Source organism: Rhinolophus ferrumequinum, chromosome 12, assembly GCF_004115265.2.
Source record: "Rhinolophus ferrumequinum isolate MPI-CBG mRhiFer1 chromosome 12, mRhiFer1_v1.p, whole genome shotgun sequence".
NCBI classification, from domain to species: Eukaryota; Metazoa; Chordata; class Mammalia; order Chiroptera; family Rhinolophidae; genus Rhinolophus; species Rhinolophus ferrumequinum.
Genome location: NC_046295.1, coordinates 54,336,848 through 54,346,869, shown reverse-complemented (window position 1 = coordinate 54,346,869; position 10,022 = coordinate 54,336,848).

Sequence of the window (10,022 nt, the reverse complement as noted above, 5' to 3'; positions counted from 1 at the left end):
ACACACAACGGGATATATAAATGATGTATTACAGAATTGCACACTTGAAACCTCTGTAACTTTACTAACCACTGTCACCCCAATACAATTTAATTTTTAAACAAGCCCTGGGTGAAATATTTAATCCATATAAAAGAGGGGATTGATGTAATATACATCGTCATCATCAAATGAACATTCTTGAACCCACCTCTCAGCTTGAGACCAGAGCATTATCTCAGAGCCCTTTGCATTCCTGTCCTATTGCCGCCTCGTTCCTCCCAGCCCAAGATAACCACCCTCCAGTGTTATCTTTCCGTGCGGATCATTCACATATCTTTCTTTACAGTTTGACCATGATGGCATGCAGGACTGACACCCAGCCAGTTGCTCAGATGCAGCATTTCCCATTGTTTACAGCTGGAAAACAATTGTCAGTTTCTTATGAAGCTAGATATGCAACAACCGTATGACTCAGCAATTGCTCTCCTGGGCACTTATCCCAGAGAAATGAAGACTTTTGTTCACACTAAAATGTATGCATGAATGTAAGAGCCAAAAAAACCTGGAAATAAACCCAGCTGTCTTTCAATTGGTAAATAAACAAACTATAGTACATCCATATCAGGGCATACTACTTAGCAATTGTGGGGACAGAGCCCCAGAAAGCAGTTTCCAGGCTCTCAGCCTCATGTGGAAAGGTGCTGGCTCAGGTAGTAAATGGCCATCAGCTGTGGCTGGTTGGCCGTCAGCTGTAACCATTGAGCCATTGGCCACTAATATAACTGCCGCGGCTACGGAGGGAAGTCGAGGAGAGAGGAGGAAAGAGGAGGAGACTGAAGGAGAGTGGAGGAGAGTGGAGGAGAGTAGGTCAGTTTGTAGCAAAGCGGACAGCAGGTCGCACGTCGTGTAAACCCAGCCTCCAGTGAGACCATAGTGGTATGACTTCCCTACCTATGACTCCGTGGGTGTTCCTTTTTGGCCTAGCCATATCCTGCGTTCTTGTGTGGGGAGCGGGACCAGAGACCCTGCCTGGCGCCCCGCATGACAGCAATAAAAAGGAATACATTACCAATACACACAACTTGGATGAACCTCTAGAGAATTATGTTGAGTGAAAAAAGCCAGTTTTCCAGAGTGGCAGTACCATTTTACATTCTCACCAGCAGTGTATGAGTGATTCAGTTTATCTGACTCATTGCCAGCATTTGGTGTTGTCACTACTTTTTTATTTTCTCATTGTGATAGGTATGCAGTGATATTTCACTGTGCTTTTAATTTGCATTTCCCCAGTGGCTAATGATGTTGAACATCTTTTCATGCGCTGATTTGCCATCTGTATATCCTCTTTTGTGTAATATCTCTTTTGCCCATTTTCAAGTTGGATTGTTTATTTTCTTGCTCTTGAGTTTTGGGAGTTATCTATTTATTCTAGATATGAGTATTTTGTCAAATATGTGATGTGAAAATATTTTCTCCCGGTTTGTAGCTTGTCTTTTATTCCTTTTAACAGCATCATTCACAAACATTTTTAATTTTAATTAAGTTTTATTTAGCAATTTTTACTTTAGTGGATTTTTTTGGTGTCATGTTTAAGAATTTTTTGCCTGCCTAGTCCTACATCCCAAAGTTTTTTCCCATGTTTTTGTCTAAAATTTTCTAGTTTTACAGTTTAAATTTAAATCCATTATCTATTTTAAGTTAATTTTTGTCTAAAGTATGAGACTTAGGTTGCAGTGTTTTTGTTTTGTTTCCTGTGCATGTCCAATTGCTCCAGCACCATTTGTTGAAAGGGCTATCTTTCCTTTATTGAATTGCTTCTGCACCCTTGTTAAAAATCAATTAGTTATTGTTCTTTTTCATTGATCTATGTGTCTGTCCCTCTATCAATACCACAGTCCTGATTACTGTGTATATAAGAAGTCTTAAATTTGTGTAAATGATTCCTCTTACCTAGCAATAGGTTAAAAGTTTTTGTCCCATCAGAATTCTTGTGTTGCAACCCTAAGCCCCAGTGTGAGGGTGTTAGGAGGTGGAGTCTTTGGGAAGTAATTAGGTCATGAAGGTGGAGCCCTCATGAATGGGATTAGTGCCCTCCTAAAAGGACCCCAGAGAACTCTCTCACCCTGTTTTCCCCCTGTGAGGATACAAGAAGTCAGTAGTCTGCAGTCCAGAGGGCTCTCACTAGAACCCGACCACGCTAGCACCCTGACCTCAGACTTCTAGTTTCCAGAACTGCGAGAAATAAATGTTTATTGTTATAAACCATTCAGTCTGTGGTATTTTGTTATAGTAGCCCAAAATGGCTAAGATATACTTTACTTGTTTTCAAAGTTGTTTTAACTATTCTAATTCCATTGCCGTTACATAGATTTTAGAATAATCTTGTCTATATCAACAAACCTCTTGCTGGGATTTTGATAGAAATTACATTAAATCCCTATGTCAATTTGAGAGAATTGACACCTTCATATGCTGAGTTTTCCAACCACAAACATGATATGTCTCTCCATTTAGTTAGATTTTCTTTGATTTCTTTCATCAGTATTTTATTGTTTTCAGAATACAAGTTCTGTACATGTTTTGTTAGATTTACATCTGAGTTTTTTAAGTGATTGTAAATGCTATTGTATTTTTAATTTTGATGTCCACATTTTCATTGTTAGTACATAGAAATATAATTTTTTGTTTATTTAGCTTGTATCCTGTGACATTGCTGGACTCATTAGTTCTAGGACTTTTTTGGTTTGTTTGTTTGTTTTATGGTTTGTTTGTCTTTGGGATTTTCAATGTAGAAATTGTGTCATCTGAAAATAGGGACAATTTTATTTCTTCTTTTCCAGCCTGTCTGCCTTTTATTTCATTTTCTTGCCTTTTTGCACTGGATAGGTCTTCATTACTATGGTGAATAAGAGTGATGAGAGATTAGACATTATTGCCTTGATCTTGATCTTTGGGAAAACTATTCAGTCTTTCATCATTAAGTATAAAGTTAGCTATAGGTTATCAAATTGAGGAAGTTCCACTCGTTCCTATTTTTCTGAGAGTTTTTATCATGCATAGGTGTTAATTTTGTCAAATGTTTTTTCTGCATTGATTAATATGATTATGTGGATTTTTTTCTTCTTTAACCTGTCAATGTGGGTGATTACAATGATTAATTTTTGACTGTTGAACTATCCTTACATCTCTGAAATAAACTCTGATTGGTCATGATGGATAAATTTTTTCATATATTGCTGAATTCTATTTGCTAATATTTTATTAAAGACTTTTCTGTCTATATTTATGAGGAATACTGGTCTATAGTTTTTGCTTTTTATTTTTTGTATGACCTTTGTCTGATTTGGGATCAAGGTAATACTAGCTTCATAAAATGAATTGAGACATATTCCTTCCTCTTCTATTTTTTGGGAAGAGACTGTGTAATTGGTGTTGATTCTTTAAAACTTTGTTAGAATTCTCCAGTAAAATCATCTGCATCTGGAAGTTTCTTTTGGGGGAGTTTTACATTTTTTAAATTCAATTTTCTTTATAGTTATAAGGCTATCCAAATGATCTACTTCATATTGGCTGAGTTGTGGTAGTTTATGTTCTTCCCTCTCAGCACTACTTTTGCTATATCCCAGCAAAAGTAGTGTTATATTCTCATTTTCTTTCACTTCCATGTTTGTTGTTGTTGTTTAAGATTTTATTGGGGAAAGGGAACAGGACTTTATTGGGAACAGTGTGTACTTCCAGGACTTTCTCCAAGTCAAGTTGTTGTCCTTTCAATCTTAATTGTGGAGGGCGCAGCTCAGCTCCAGGTCCAGTTGCTGTTGTTAGTTGCAGAGGGCTCAGCCCACCATCCCTTGTGGGAATTGAACTGGCGACCTTGTGGTTGAGAGCCCACTGGCCCATGTGGGAATCGAACTGGCAGCCTTTGGCGTTAGGAGCATGGAGCTCCAACAGCCTGAGCCACCGGGCCGGCCTTCCATGTTTTTTTAAAAGAATTTTCCTGAGACTTTCTTTTTCACCCATGGAATTTTATTTATTTATTTATTTATTTATTTATTTATTTATTTATTTATTTCCTCTTTTTTCCTCCTCCCCTGCCCCTCACTGCGGTTCAAGCCGTTGTTTCTCAGTCTAGTTGTAGGACACAGCTCCCTGGCCCATGCTGGTATTATGAGTCTTGCACACCCCCCGCTGAGGCAGTCGATCTCCAGTTGTGGCTGGCTGCTCACAGCAGCTCACGGCAGCTCTTTCCAGCTGCCGGCCACTCACGATGGCTGTCGGCCACTCTCACTGGCCACCGGCCGCTCCTGGCAGCACATGGCAGCCCCGCGGCAGCCCACAGCAGCTCATGATGGTTGCCTGCCATAGGAGCAACGCACTCCAACCACCTGAGCCACTGGGCCGGCCCTGGAATATTATTAATAGAAGTGTGCTGAGTAGTTTCCAAGTGTTTAGAGATCTCCTTGCTATGTTTCTGAGAGAACTTTGGAGAGCTCACTCTGTATGATTTCAGTTCTCTTAAATTTGTTGAGGTCTGTGTTATGGTACAGGATAGTGCTACAGATTCCATAGGCATTTGAAAAGCATGTGTATTCTGCTGTTTTGGGGTGGAATGTTCTACAAAGGTTGATTAGATTCTGTTGTTTGATGGTATTGTTGAGTTGTTCTCTATCCTTGATGATTTTCTAAGTTGTTCTGTCAGTTGTTGAGAGAGGAGTGTTGAAGTCTCCAATTATATTTGTGAATTTGTCTATTTCTCCTTTTAGTTCTATCAGTTTTGTTTCACATATTTTATAGATCTGTTGTGTTGTTTGGTACATACACATTTAAGATTGCTGAGTGTTCTTGGTGGGTTAACCCTTTTGTCATTATGTATGTCACTCTGTTCCTAGTAATTTTCTTTGCTCTGAAGTTTACTTTATCTGATATTAACATAGCCCTCCTGTTTCTTTTGATTAATGTTTGCATGATACATATTTTTGAACCTTCCCTTGCAGCTTGCCTATATTGCTATATTCGAAGTGAGTTTCTTATACAAAGCTACATTAGTTTCCTATAGCTGCTAAACCAATTACCACAAACTTGATGGCCTAAAACAACACACATTTATTCTCTCACAATTCTGGAAGCCAGAAATCTGAAAACAGTTTTCCTGAGCTGAAATCAAGACGTTGGCAAGGCTGGCTCCTTCTGGAGACTCTAGAGGGGAATCTGTTCTTTGTCTCTTCCAATTTCTAGAGGCTGCTAGAATTCCTGGGCTCATGGCCACATCACTCCAATCTCTTGCTTATAAGGACATTGGTGATTACATTTAGGGCCTACCTGGACAATCCAGGATAATCTCCCCATCTCAAGATTCTTAACTTAATCCCATCTGCAAAGATCTTTGTGCTATAAGGTGAAATTCACAGGTTCCAGGGATTAGGACCTGGAAGACTTTGGGGATCATCCTTTAATCTACCACAACAGCACATAATTGGGTCCAGGCTCCCCTTTTGTATGGGTGGGGCCACAGTGTTTCTATGGTGTTTGGCTGAAGTAGAACAGTTATTGTCTAAAAGTTTTCTGTCTTGCTAGGCTTTCCCTTTCCTGCTTGTTCGACTAAGGAGAGCAAGCATTTGGGGGGCCGTTTTGTCTGGTATTTTGGTATTTTCAGGTTACAGTTTCTTCGGCCTCAAGTCTGGAATATATGAAGCAAAAAGAAATGCATTTATTTTCATTCACCCTTACCCTGAGTGTATATACCTTTGGGAGTCCCAACTTTTGTATCGTTTCCTAGTACATTCTGTACCTAGAACAGGCCCTAGATTTTTATCTCTTGTCTCCGGTACCTCACAAAGCCTGCAAAACAGCTCTGGGCGTCTGGGATTTGGCACATGCCCTCAGGGCAAAAGCTGCCTGTAGGGTTTGCTCACTTCCCAGAATTCCTGCTTTTATTTCATTTTGGGCCTCTGTGGATTTTTAAAAACTTTCTTGCCCACTCAGCGATGCATTTAAAAAAAACATTTTATCCAGATATTTTCGTTGTTTCCACTGGAAAGTTCTTTAAGGGTATTTGGTCCTTGTAGCGGATAAAACAGAAGTTTCAGTGCTTTTCCCATCAAGATGTCTGTACCCACATCTCAAAATGTCAGTGCTACCTAGGGCTTTAACCTTGATACAGTTTATAGGGTCAGGGAAATCTTATTCTCACTGCAATGGAACAGACTGAAGGAACAGGTTTTTATTTTGTTATTTTATTTTATTTATTTTTTTCCATCTTTATTGGGATATAAGTGACATACAACTGCAGGAACAGACTTTAGATTCCCCTTGACAAGTCCTGCTGACTTATCCTGGCAAAAGCAAGACAATCCTGTTATCCCACGGTCTTAGGCCTGGAAGAATCTTGCTCAGGGAATGAATTCCCTGACAACATCCCCACCAACTGCCTTTTCGATTCTGTTTGAACATCCCTCCAGAATGGGGGGCTTATTACTGCTTGAGGTAGCCAGGTTCACTCTTGGCTACCTCTGACTATTTGAAAGTTCTTTTTATTGACTGAAATCTGATGCTATGTTGCACTGATCCTATCTATGCCCCCCCTTCCAATGTCTCGGTCCTGGAAACTCCTCAGAGACTTGAAGAATGGGAACTGCTTGCAGTCGGACTTTCTTCACACTACACAAGGCAAATTCTCCCAACTGCTCCTCCCAGGACACAGGTTGCAGCCCCCTCCCCATCCTGATTGTCTTCTCAAGATATTTTCCAGTTAATCAATGTTCCTCAAAATATGTGAAGCTCAGGGGACAATCCAGACACTGTGAACAGGGTTTCAAAGTCAGGCAGGACCATCACCTCCTTACTCTAAGCACTCTACTTCTTTTAATGCAGCCTCAAATAAAATTCGTTATTATGGCAACCTCCTGACACTCCTGACTCATAGTGAACACAGCATTGACTAAGCCATCTTCATACGTGCTGCTGCCCATCCTGGCTTCCCTAGCTGGCCCATGTGCTGCAGTCTGTTTTTGGAACTCACAGCCCTACTTAAAAATATGGCAGGTCTTATGTAATTTTTCTATGGCACAGTCAGAAAGATCTTACCATGGGGTCAGGTAGTTTCTGGATTCTTTTTGGAGTATTTCCTCTTAATATGGAAAAGAAGGAAATGTTAGGAAACACTGTCTCTCTCAAAGAGTCCAAACACAGCTTGAAGCAGAAGTCATGGGTGTAATTCTGAGAAAACCTCAGCCCAGATTGGGGCTGGCTGAGGTCTCCAAAGCTAAGCCTCTTGCTGAAGGTTGTAATGCATGTTACTCACTTCCTTATGGGAGCACTTAATTCTGATTCTAATGCCAGATGTAAAGGCCAAAAGAAAATGCACTGAACCTGCATTTACTGACACTGCACATAGTCATTTTTTCCAAGGCTACAAGGCAGATTTGGTTATTGTGAAATTTGGATCCTCTCTGCAGAAGTAATGGAATGATACTCAGTGTCACTTGGCTGGATAACCAGGGGTCCTAATAATCGGCCTAGGCTCCTTGGGGATTCGGGTTCAGTGGCCCTCCTTTCCTCTGTCCTCTCAGAGAGGCTCCCCAGTCTTTTCACTCCCTCTGAGTGTCAGGAGTGCACAAGGCTTGGGGGATCCCCAAGCTTCTGGGTCCTCTCAAGTCTCTGCTGACATTGCAGAATGACCCAAATCTTCCACCTCAAAGGGAAGAAGCATCAGTGTATGAGAGTGTGTGTGTGTGTGTGTGTGTGTGTCTTCGGGCTGAGTTGGGGCAGCCTGGCCAGAAACTGTGGTATAAGTGAGGCTGCTTCAGCTGTCTGCTGCTGCATAAGAAATTACCCCAAAACTTACTGTCTTCAAACAAATTTATTATCTCACAGATCCTCTGCTTCAGGGTCTGTCACAAGCCTGCAGTCATCTCAAGGGGCAACCAGGAAGCATCTACTTTCTAGCTCACTCATGTGGTTCCTGGCAGGATTTTTCTTTACAGGCTGTTGAACTAAAGTCTGAGTTCCTCATAAGTCCTTTGTTCCTTACCATCTGGGTCTCTCTCTATAGTTTCTTACAACATGGCAGCCTACTTCATTAGAGCAAACGAGAGAGAGTACTAGCAGGCTGGAAGTGACAGTCTCTTGCAATCTAATCACACACAAGTCATGCTATCACTTTTGCCATATCCTGTTCATTAGAAACAAGTCACTAGAGGTCCATCCCACACTCAGTGGGAGGCGCTTACACAGGCTGTGAATACCAGGATGGGAGTCATTGGGTGCCATGTCAGAAGCGGCCACCACACTGTGTGACTATCAGATGGGGTGTGAGGTACGTCAGGTCTGGGACAACCAACAGTGCTCCACCTAGAAGGTGAATGTACCCGGACAGAGGGCAGGGGCTTGCAGACCAAGGCTATCCGTGGGCGCCCTGGGGCTGAGCAGCCTATAAGATTAGGCCCAGATCTGGGTGGGTGCCAATCCTAAGTCCCCCTGAACCCAGGTTGAATAACCAAGGTGGAGGTTGACTCTCACCCTTCTTGCTGCCAAGCCCCTTTCCTAGAGCTGCATATTCTAGGCACCCACTGTAGGCAAGGCACAACGCCAGGCCCAGCTTATGCCTGGTCCAGTCATGTGCTGTAGGCATTCATTCATTTGCAAAACTTCATACAGTGTAACAGGTGAGAGCACCGGGTCAGAGCCTGGTGTCAAGAGTCTCGTGTAGGCTTCACCCTACTTGCTGATGACACCTCTTTGGGCTTCAGCTCTCCATGCTATAAACATGAGTGCAGTAAAACCTCCTCCGTCTTACTAACTTTGGGAGAAGGGCTTGGAAGTAAGCACTTTTACATTATGCTATTCCATCCTCATGCTGGTAGCCAAGGGAGGGGACACAGACTCACTAAACGTTATGCCAAAGGGACACTGGAGGCCATCTGATTGCTCCCAGCCACACACCTACCCACTGTACAGATGAGACCACTGAAGGCAAGGAACACACCCAAGGTTGCATACAAAGTTAGTGGCTTGGGAGGGTGAGACCCTGAGTCATTTGACTTCTAGCCTCGTGACTCTCTGAGAGCCTCGTGATGCACTGTCATGACCTAGACGCTCTGGTGCACGACAGCCCGGCTTCAAAGTCTATTCCCACCATTTCCTAGTTTGTGGTCACTACATCCCAGGGGAGTTTTTAGAGACTGAAAAGCACTAAACAGTGCCTGCCACATAGTTCACTGAATGTTAGCCATTGTGATTGGTACTAGAGAGGGAAGGCAGTGTCGTGCCCATTTTATTGCTGGGGAAGTTGAAGCTGAGACTTGCCCGGGTACCAGAGCCAGGATTCAAACCAGTGCTTTTCTGACGAAGGTAGGCAGCCTCCTGGAAAACCGGAGAAAGTACCAAACAAAGGTGATTTGACCATTAATAATTTAGCATAGACTCCAGATTCATTTCGTGTATGTGTGTGTAGTCTGCTAGGGCAGTGGGGACAGCCCAGGTTTCCTAAGGATGAATTCAGGGGGAAATTTTCAAAATGAGACCTGAAAGCCCCTTGCAAAGAAGCGAGGTGTGTGCCAGGGCATATAATTCACCGGGCCAGCCAACCCTGCAATAATGTTTCGGGAAAGCTGTTTATGTTAATTGTAGTTTGGGATTTGGGTGGCAAGACTGTTTCAGTTCTGGGGTTTTGCTCTCCTATCGGGCAGCTGCAGGCCCAGACTGGCCCCTGTTGGAAGGAAGTCAGCCCTCCTCCCCCAAGAAGGAAGGGCCCTCCTGTCTGTGGTCAGAGGCATTGTACTTGCTGGATTCCAGGCTGTCAGTCTCACGGCAGAGCTCCCAGAGCCTCCGGGACGCTTGAGCCTGCAGATTGTTTTGTTAGGTTTCTCCTGCAATTAATTTGGAAATTACCCAGCTGCCCATAGCTTCTCCCAGGTGTTCTGTAACCTACAGCCTACTCCTGCAGCTTTTGTTTTGGTGGGGCCAAGGCCTGCGGAAGCTAGGAGGGCTGGGGTGGGGCGACAGAAGGCACCATCCCACAATGGTAGACTTTGTCCTAAGCCACG